Raw genomic sequence first — 11,383 nt, forward strand, 5'->3', positions numbered from 1 at the left:
GCTTGCCCCTCTTAGAACCATCAACCAAGAAAACCGCTCATTCTCTGAAAATTTGGTTATTTACATCGTCAGTATCTCAGATTCTCTGATTTCTCTCTTAAAGTTCTAACAGCGGGGCTGGCCCGGTGGCACAGTAGTTAAGTGTGCACATCTGCTTCGGCGGCCTGGGGTTCACCGGTTCGGATCCTGGGTACCGGCATGGCACTACTTGGCAAGCCATGCTGTGGTAGGCATCCCACATATAAAAAAAGTGGAGAAAGATGGGCACGGATATTAGCTCAGGGCCAATCTTCCTCAAAAAAAAAAAGTTCTAATGGCCACATGAATTTACTTTCAGTTAGTTAATAGACATGTCATGTGTGGGTCTGCAGACCTCCTGGTGAGGCTGGCATTATCTTACTGGGTGTACATGAGATTCTGGGTGACAGGGGAGTGGGGATACTGGCCAGCTGTCTGGGCTATTTATCTCAGTAAATGATCATCTATTCTCACCTGCAGCCTGCAGAGAAAAATGTCTAATTACATTTCTGACAGTGTCCTCAGGAATGCACAGGTATATGTCATATCATTAATTTCAACACCCACAGCATTTATTCACTTGTTCCTTTAGTTGTGAAGCCATCACAGTCATCAGATGAGAAAAGAAGGTGGTCTGGCCAAGGCAGGTAGTAGAGGAGGTAGGGAGAGATTCTGAAGAGAGAGAAAACAGGATATTCAGGTGAGTTGGATGAGGAGTGAGACAGAAAGAGAAGAGTCAAGGCGACTCCAAGGTCTTTGGTGTGCAGTTATGGGGGTGCCTGTCTCGGGACCTGGTTGCAAGGCGGTGCCATTTAATGAGATTGCAAACAACAGAGGGGGGTAGATTCTGAGGGAGAAGTCAAGGGTCTGTTTCGGGCATGTTGAATTTCGTATGCCTGCTAGATATCCTCAAGACGACGCTGAGTGATGGATGTTCTGTATTGAGTTCCAGAGAGGGTGGGCTGGAGGCAGGACTTGAGATTCACCAGTGTATGGCTGGCACTGGGTGTGGTGGCCAGGGGGTGAGTAGAAAGCCTGGGGCAGAGCCCTGGGTCTCTCACAGACAGAGTCGGGAGGAGGAGCCGAGCAGACCCAGCAGAGGAGAAGCAAGAGGAAAACCAAAAGCCGAGGGGCCAGTGTTCAAGGAGGAACGGGCGATCACAAATGCTGCTGATGAGCTAGACTTATGGCAGCAACCCTGAGCACAGCAGTTTCAGAAAACCCTGACTGGGATGGCTCGAGAGAAAACGAGAAGTGAAGAAGCAGAGACAGCAAACAGAAACTAGTCTTTTCAGGAGTTTTACTCAAAAGGAGAGCAGAAAAATAGCACTATAGTAGGAAGGCTTTGTAGCATCAAGGGACATTTTTGTTTTGTTTATTTTCAATTGTGGTAAAGCGTACATAACATAAAATTTACCATCATAGCCATTTTTATGTGCACAGTTCTGTAGTGGTAAGTACATTCGCATTGTTGTGCAACCAACCTCCAGAACTCTTTTCATCTCGCAAAACTTAAACTCTGCGCCCATTAACCACTAGCTCCCCATGCCCTTCTCCTCCTTGGCCCCAGAAACCACCATTCCACCTTCTGTCTCTGTGAATTTGACTACTCGAGTGTCTTAGTCGGCCAAGGCTGGGCAGCTTAAACAACAGAAATGTATCCTCTCACGGTTCTGAAGGCTACTAGTCCAGGCGCAAGGTGTGGGCAGGTTTGGTTTCTCCTGCGGTCTCTCTCCTTGACTTGCAGATGGCTGTCCTCTTGCTGGGTCCAGACATGGCCTTTTCTCTGAGTGCGTGCATCCCTGGTGTCTCTTTTTTTCCTATAAGGACACTAGTCATATTGGATTAGGGCCCATCCTAATTTACATTTCCCTAATGATTGGTGATGTTGAGCATCCTTTCATGTTCTTCTTGGCCACTGGTATATCTTCTTTGTAGAAATGTCTATTCAAGTACTTTGCCCATTCTTGAATTGGGCTGTTTTGTTGTTGTTGAATTGTGGCAGTTCTTTATATATTCTAGCTATCAATCTCTTATCAGATATATGATTTCAAATATTTTCTTCTATTCTGTAGATTGCCTTTTCAATCTGTTTATTGTGTCCTTTGATACACAGAAGTTTTTAACTTTGATGAAGTCCAACATATCTATTTTTACTCTTGTTGCCTGTGCTTTTGGTGTCATAGCCAAGACATCACTGCCAAATCCAGCATCGTGCTTCTCTTTGCCATCCTTCCTCTTCCTCAGCAGCTGTGCCATGAAGGTGGAGCTGTGCAGTTCCAGCAGGTAGCAGTTCTGCCCCAACTGAGGAGGGGCCACACCAGGACCAATGGGAAGGTTTTCCAATTTTTTAATGCAAAATGCAAATCAGCCTTCAATTCCAAGAGGAATACTCAGCAAACAAACTAAACTATCCTCTACAGAAGAAAGCACAAAAAGGGACGGTCAGAAGAAATTTAAAAGAAAACCTGAGTGCAGTCAAATTCCAGAAGGCTGTCACTGGTGCATCTCTTGCTGATATAACAGCCAAGCGGAATCACAAAACTGAAATTAGGGGGCCAGCCCTGTGGCCGAGTGGTTAAGTTCGCGTGCTCTGCTTCGGTGGCCCAGGGTTTCACTGGTTTGGATCCTGGGCACGGACATGGCACCACTCATCAGGCCGCGCTGAGGCAGCGTCCCACATGCCGCAACTAGAAGGACCCACAACTAAAAATATACAATTATGTACTGAGAGGCTTTGGGGAGAAAAAATAAAAATAAAATCTTTAAAAAAAGAAAAGAAAACTGAAATTAGAGAGGCTCACTAAGAACAAGCTATCAGGGCTGCCGAGAAAGCAAAAAAGGCTAAGTAAGCATCTAAAAAGACAGCGACAGATGCCGCTAAGGCTCCCACAAAGGCAGCAATTAAACAAAAGATTGTGAAGCCCATGAAGGTTTCTGCTCCCCGAGTTGGTAGGAAACACTAAGTTGGCAGATCAGAGTTTAAATAAAGATCTAACTATAACTCTAAAAAAAAAGGAAGTCCAACATCATGAAGCTTTTCTCCCATGTTTTCTTCTAGAAGTTCTACAGTTTTAGCTCTTATGTTTGGGCCTTTGATCCATCTTGAGTTAATTTTTGTATCTGGTGTAAGGTACGGACAGGTTTTCTTTTCTTTTTTAAAGGAAGGAGATACTACAAAATGTCTCTCAGCTGATGGAAGTGATCAAGCAGAGAGAAAAACTATACGCAGGAGAAAGGGGGCCAACCGTAGCAGCACAGTCCTGGAGTAGCTGAGAGAGGCTGGGACGCAGTGTTTGACAAATACTCTCTCCTTGGCTACACTTTAGTCGGGCTCCTCTGAGCTCTCTTTTTGATCAGGTCTTGACCTTGGGCCCTGTCCTGTCTTTGGCCTGCCTAGCCCAGTCTTAGCAAAGAATTCTGCTAAGTCAACCCCCTCTCCTGAATATCTGGTCAAGTTCCTCATCCCCCACCCTTGACGTCTAAGCCCTTGACCTGCCTTTAGCAAGAATCCTGTGAGGCCAGTCTCGCAAGAATTCCCTACCCTTGATGTCTCCTCTTAGTAATCTTCCATCCATGGACCCCTCACTCTGTTCCTTGGCTGTAAATCCCCACCTGTCCTTCTTGTACTCAAGCTTGAATTTGCAATGGTCTTAAATAGTCTCCTTACTGTGTCAGAATAATTGTTTATTTAATATGTTCAAATGGAGGTTGGTCTTAGTAGGAACAGGAACAGTTCAACCACTGATCTGAAAATTAGCTCCTGCAGAATCCAGAAAAAAAATTAGGAAGCAGTTTGAGATTCTAATAGAGTATAGAAGACATGTGGTCAATGGAACAGGAATTTAAAAGCCCCATTAACTGAGACAAAGAAGGTTATTTAAACAAAATAGAAAATGCACATCTACTATGAACTGTTACAACATAAACACGAGTGCAAAACTGTCATAAAAACAAGGAGAAACGTAGAGAAACACAATACTAGGTAAGAACTTTAAATACTTCTTTAGTCTTTGAAGACCTAGTAAATGAAAAATTAACAAGTATACAGAAGATATAAACAGCTTCTTGTGTATGCATCAAACTTGTCCACAACAAATAAATAATACATCTTCTTTTCCAATCCCATAAAACATTCATAAAAATTAATCACAAATGCAATGAAAAAAACCTCAGGTTTTCTACAAGCCCACATGGAGCACAATGCAATTTTTAAAAATCCAAGAGTTAAAAGCTTTTCTAACTCAACCATTTGAATTTTGCAGTCTTCTGGTGGTCCCGAGTACTGTCTGACGAACACCTCAGCCCTCCATTTTCCAAGCACAGGGGAGATGAGACTTCTCCACCCACTGTGATGTTCCCCGCAGTAAAATGATTTGCTTTGGCCAATGAAATACGAAGAGAAACAACGGGTATCATTGCTGGGTGGAAACTTAAAGGAACAGTGCACAATTCCTGAGATTATCTCTGCCTTGGCAACTGGTAACACTGAGAAGGAGCTGCTCTGGTAGCCTGGGTATCAGAGTCAGGAGACATGGAGCAGAGCTCCCAGCCCACCTCAGTGGACAGGCAAAAGAAGCAATAAATAAACCTTTGTTGTCTTAAGCCACTAGGATTCTGAGTTTTTTGTCACTACAGCACAGCCTAACCCATCCGCACTGATGCAGGACTCTTAAACAACTTCTCAGCTAAGCAGATCAAAACTGCAAGTTGGAGACTAGAAAATAAGTGCTATTTTCAAAATGGTGGAGCGACCACTCAGTTTTTCTCTGCTCCCTCCTAAGATCCTACAGAAATTACAGTAAAGGACAAAATGGGAATACATTCATAATGACAAAGGGAACAGGAAGTTGCCCATAAGTGGAAGAGAGCTTTAAAAAAAATTCTGACACTAAGAAAAGCTGATAGAGAAGGGATAACAGATGACACATCACAGAAGAGGTTGCTGATCTTTCCTACAGAATTCCAGAGAGGGACAAGACAGAGGACGCAAGTGAGTCTGGGCCAAAGAAATTGGAGCTACTTGAAAGACTCTGTCTTAAACAGTCTGGGCCTTACGCCCACCCGGCCGTCCTTGTTCAGAATGCAGGGCCATTAATCATCAACGACAAACGGAACATCAGAGAGTTCCTCCATGAAGAAATTTAATAACTCAAAAAAGAAGGAGAAGAGAAGGAAGGAGAAGGAGAAAGAAGGAAGAAGGAAGGAAGGAAAAGACAGAAAGAGAGACAGACAAGTGTATTAGTTTGCTAAGGGCTGCTATAAAAAATGTGCCATAAAAAGGAAAAAAAAAAAAAACCTCAAAGGAAAGAGAACTAATTCAGGAAATAGAAGAGAATTAAAAATTTTCTCTATTATCACAAGTATACTCAGTGTTATTGCATTTAAAATCAAGAACAAGATACTATGTAAATGGCACAATCAGAGAACAAGGAAGGGCTCGTATAAAATAAAAACATGATGCTGGAATAAACTGAGCAGCAGGCTCAGAAGATAAAAATAGAAGAAATCTTCCAGAAAGCAGAGCAAAAAGACCAAAGGTGCAAGACATGAAAGACAAGAAACAGCTCTATTGAGGAGGCCCAGTTTTACAAGTATTCCAGGTGAAGACAGAAATCAAAGAGAAGACAATTATCACATGAACAATACAAGAAAATCTCCCAGAGGTTAAAGATACAAGTTTTCAGACGGAAAAGACCTACCAAGGAAAAAGCACACGGACTTTTAAAAGACCTACATCTTTGCAAAATTTTACAACACTGGAAAGAAAGAAAAGATCTTAAAAGCCACAGAAAGAAAAAAAATACCACTGTGAAGGAACAAATATCAGATTTTTCATTATTAACATGAAATGTTAGAACAGATGAGTATACCTTCATAGCTCAAAGGGAATGCCTACAAACACGACCAAATCATGGATGGACAGAAAACTTGGGTGAAGGTTATTTGAACAATTGGAGAGATATGAAGGTGGGTTGTACATCAAGCAGATGATACCATTTTATCTACATTAATTTATTGGGTGCATCAACTGGATTGTAGTTATGTATGAGACATCTTTGTTCATAGGAGACACATACTTAGGAGTGAAGTGACATGATATCTCCAAGTTACTTTCAACTAGTTCAGAAAAACTGTGTGTGTGTGCATGTGCACGCACACACGCAGATCACATGTGTGTAGAAAGAAAGAGATAAAGCAAATGTGGCAAAACCTTAATGATTAGTGAATATATGTGAAGGCTATAGGTGTTCATTGCACCTTCCTTCCATTTTTTATAGATTTGATATTTTTCAAAATGAAAAAGAAGGAACTTAAAAAATACTACCAATACATAACAAAGCTGGAGGGGAAAATATCAAATAATTTATTTTTTTAATTTAAAATAATTCGAAGGGAACATTGTTTTATCTAGAAGTCTATAACCAGCCAAACAATTAGCCAAGTGTAAAAGTTGATTAAATATTCAGATACACAAGAACACAGAAAATTTACCTACCACACTCTTTTTCTTAGAAAACTACTTGAGGATGTGCTTCAACACAACGAGGGGTTGAACCAGCAAAGAAAATAGGGAATCTAAGAAACAAAGGACACAAACAAGACAGTAACAAAGGGAGATCCGGAATGACAGGTATGCAACAGGCCTAGAGAGAAACCTGTCCAGACTAAGCAGGGAGGAGGAAGGCCTTTATAAGAGAGCTCTCTAATAATAAAAGTGGAGCCTGTCAGCATGTGTGATATGACGGAGAGTTCAGAAAAGAAATGTATAATAATCTTTGATAAGTAAAAACAAAGGTCACCCCCAGGTTCATCGTTCACATTAGCCAAGAAATGGAAACAAACTCAAGTGAAAATGTGGCATATATACACAATGGAACATTATTCAGCCATAAAAGAGAAGGCAATTCTCCCATTTGCAACAACATAAATGAACCTTGAGGGCATTATGTGAAGTGAAATAAGTTAGACAGAGAAAGACAAATACTGTATGATCTCACTTATATGTGAAATCTAAAAAAACCAAACCCACAGAAACAGAGAATAGATTGGTGGTTGCCAGGGGCTGGGGGTGGGGGAAATGGGGAGATGTTGGTCAAAGGGTACAAACTTCCAGTTATAAAATGAATAAGTTCTAGGGATCAAATGTACAGCATGGTGACTACAGATAATAATCCTGTATTGTACACTTGAAAGTTGCTAAGAGAGTAGATCTTAAATCTTATCACATACAAAAAATAACTATGTGAGATGATGGATGTGCTAACTAACCTCAATGTGGTAATCATTTCACAATACATACATGTATCAGATCACCATGCTGTACACCTTAAACTTAGACAATGTTATATGTCAATTACATTTCAATAAAGCTGCGGAAAAATACTTTTAAAAATAACAGGCAAAACTACAAAAAAAAAAAAAGAAAAGAAAAGTAGGCACAATTAGAAACTCAAAAAGAAGGAAAATTTTGTACAAGAAAAGAAATAGCACAGTACACTACTTGGCACTGTGCTGAATAATATTTAAAAGTCATACCGAGGGAATCAAAATGTGTCACTATAACAAAATCAGCTAAACATAAAGAAAGTCAGTAATGGAGGAAATTAGGAACAAAAAATTATAAGGCATAATAAACAAATAACAAAATAGCACAAGTAAGTGCTAAATAAAAAGCAGGATTCAACTAAATACTGTTTACAAGAGACTCACTTTAGATCTAAGGACACAAATAGGTTGAAACTGAAAGGATGGAAAAGTGCATTCCATGCAACTAGCAACTGAAAGAGAGGACGAGTGGCTATACCAATATCAGACAAAATAGACTTGAAGTCAAAACTGTTGCAAGAGACAAAAAAGGACATAATGTAATGACTGTCAATTCACCAAGAAGATATGACAATTATATATGCATCAAACATCAGAGCTCCCAAATACTTGAAGCAAACATCGACAAAATTGAAGGGAGAGAGACAGCTCTACAGTAACAGTGGGAAACCTCAATGTCCCACTTTCAAGAATGGAAAGAACAGGGGTCGGCCCCATGGCTGAGCAGTTAAAGTTCCATGTGCTCTGCTTCAGCAGCCCAGCCTGACGGGTTCAGATCCTGGGCACAGACCTACTCCACTCATCAGTCATGCTGTGGAGGCATCCCACATACAAAATAGAGAAAGACTGGCACAGATGTCAGCTCAGGGCTACTCTTCCTCAAGCCAAAAAAAAAAAAAAAAAAAAATGAGGAGGACTGGCAACAGATGTTAGCTCAGTGCAAATCTTCCTCACCAAAAAAAAGAAGAAGAATGGAAAGGACAATGAGACAGAAGATCAATAAGGAAATAGAGGACTTGAACATCACTATAGACCAACTGGACCCAGCAGACACATACAGACCACTCTACCCAAGGACAGCAGAACACACATTTTTCTCCAGTGCACAGGGGTACTTTCAGGATAGACTATACGTTAGGCCAAAAATAAGTCTTAATAAGTTTAAAAGGCCGAAATCATACAAAATATCTTTTCCGATCATAAAAGAATGAAACTAGAAATCAACAGCAGAAGGAAAACTGGAAAGTTCACAAATTTGTGGAAATTAAATAACACACTCTTAAACAACCAGCAGGTCAAAGAAAAAATCACAAAGGAAATTAGAAAATATCTTCAGACAAATAAAAATTAAAACACATATATCAAAACTTATAGGATACAACAAAAGTGGTGCTAAGGTGAAATTTATAGCTATAAATACCTTCAAAAACAAGAAAGGGGATGTCAGCACCGTGGTGGAGTGAGTTCTTCCCTTAGACTCTCCCCACTAAGACACCACAGAAAGGACACTCATAAACCAACAGAGGGCATTCACACAACACAACAGACGTTTGAGAGACCCACGCAGCCACACGTCTGAAGGTGGAGGTGCTGGGCCCCCGGGGAGGAAAACATCAAAAATAACTATAATCTCGTCATTTTAACCACAAACTCACAACACAGGTTGGAGTAAGTTGTGACAACAACAACTTAGAAGGGGAAGAGGAAAGGGAAGGAATCAGCTTAGACTAAGGAAATGAGGCTATCAGAAAATGGACTATCTCATCTACAAGATCTTTTAAACAAACCTCACAGTAACCACTAAACAAATAATCAGAACACAGACACAAATGATAAATAAAGAGGAAACTGAGAAAAGCACCATAGAGAACTACCAAACTGAATCAGGAGTCCAAAAATCTCACGAGGAGAAACAAGGGACATGCAGAAGAACCGGGAGACAAGTGATAAAATGGCAGTATTAAGCTCTCACATATCAATAATCACTCTAAATGTAAATGGATTTGACAAAGGAGCTAAGAGCATACAATGGAGAAAGGAAAGTCTCTTCAATACATGGTGTTGAGGAAATAGGACAGCCACATGCAAAAGAATGCAAGTGGACCATTATCTTACACCATGCACAAAAGTTAACTCAAAATAGATCAAAGACTTGAAGGTAAGACCTGAAACCATAAAACTCCTAGAAGAAAATATAGGCAGTACACTCTCTGACATTGGTCTTAGATGGACCTTTTTGAATACCATGTCTAGTCAGGCAAAGGAAACAAAAGAAGAAATAAACAAGTGGGACTTCATCAGACTAAAGAGCTTCTGCAAGGCAAAGGAAACCAGGAACAAAATGAAAAAACAACCCACCAACTGACAGAAAATATTAGCAAATCATATATCCAACAAGGGGTTAATCTCCAAAATATATAAAGAACTCACACAACTCAACAACAAAAAAACAAACAACCTGATCAGAAAATGGGCAAAGGATCTGAACAGACATTATTTCACAGAAGACATGCAGATGGCCAACAGGCATGTGAAAAGATGTTCAACAACACTAATTATTAGGGAAATGCAAATCAAAACCACAATGAGATATCACTGCACACCCATCAGAATGGCCATTATTAAAAAGACAAGAAATCACAAATGTTGCAGAGGATGTGGAGAAAAAGGAAACCCCAAACACTGCTGGTGGGAATGTGAGATGGTACAGCCACTACGGAAAACAGTCTGGAGATTCCTCAAAAAAACAAGCATAGAATTACTATATGATCCAACTATTCCACTTCTGGGTATTTATCCAAAGAACACAAAAGATATCTGCACCCCACGCTCATTGCAGCATTAGTCACAGCAGCCAAGACTCGGAAACAACCTAAGTGCCCATCAACGGATGAATGGATGAAGAACATGTGGTTCACACATACAACAGAATAACACTGAGCCATAAAAAAAGAGACCAAATTGTGCCATTTGTGACAACATAGATGGACCTTGAGGGTATTATACTAAGCAAAATAAGTCAGAGGGAGAAAGTCAAACACCATATGATTTCATTCATATGTGGAAGATAAAAACAACAACAACAAACAAACACATAGATACAGACAATAGATTGGTGGTTACCAGAGGGTAAGGAGAGGATGGGGGAGGGTAAAAGGAGTAAAAGAACACATTTATATGCTGATGCATGGCAACTAGACTTTGGTGGTGAACAGAATGTAGGCTATACAGAAGTCAAAATATAATGATGTACACCTGAAATTTATTGTTATAAATCAATGTAACCTCAATAAAAAAATAGAAAAAAATGAAGTTGGACCCTTACTTTACACCATATACAAAAATTAAGTCAAAACAGATCAAAAACGTAAACATAAGAGCTAAAACTATATAACTTCCAGAAGAAAACATAGGGGGGAAGTTTCATGACATTGGATTTGGCAATGATTTCCAGGATATGACAAGAAAAGCATAAACAACAGAAAAAAAGTAGATGAGTTGGATTTCATTAAAATTAAAACGTTTGGTGCATCAAAGAACACTCTCAACAGAGTGAAAGGGTAACCCAGAGAATAGGAGAAAAATATTTTCAAATCTTATATTTAAATATAAATATATAAAGAACTCCTACAACTCAACAACAAAAAAGAAAGAACCCAATTTTTAACATGGGTAAAGGACTTGAATAAACATTTCTAAAGAAGATATACAAATGGCCAATAAGCACATGAAAAGATGTTCAACACCACTGATTTAAATGCATATCAAAACCACAATGAGATACGACTTCACATCCAGTGGGATGGCTATTATCCCAAACCAGAAAATAACAAGTGTTGACAAGGATGGGGAGAAATTGGAACCCTTGCGCATTGCTGGTGGGAATGTAAAATAGCACAGCCACTGTGGAAACTTGTACGGCAATTCCTCAAAACCTACACATAGAATTACCATATAATCCAGCAATTCCTTATCTGGCTATATGCCCAAAAGAAGTGGAAGCAGGACCTGAACAAATATTTACAAACCGTATCAG

The 11,383-nt window shown here is 39.8% G+C and overlaps 1 pseudogene; it reads left to right on the top strand.

Moving 5' to 3' along the window:
- The first annotated feature begins 2,275 nt into the window (after positions 1-2,275).
- LOC100629320 (large ribosomal subunit protein eL24-like) lies at positions 2,276-2,600 on the top strand (annotated as a pseudogene).
- Positions 2,601-11,383: the final 8,783 nt, after the last annotated feature.

The sequence above is a fragment of the Equus caballus genome, chromosome 10 (genome assembly GCF_041296265.1).
Source record: "Equus caballus isolate H_3958 breed thoroughbred chromosome 10, TB-T2T, whole genome shotgun sequence".
Lineage (NCBI taxonomy): Eukaryota > Metazoa > Chordata > Mammalia > Perissodactyla > Equidae > Equus > Equus caballus.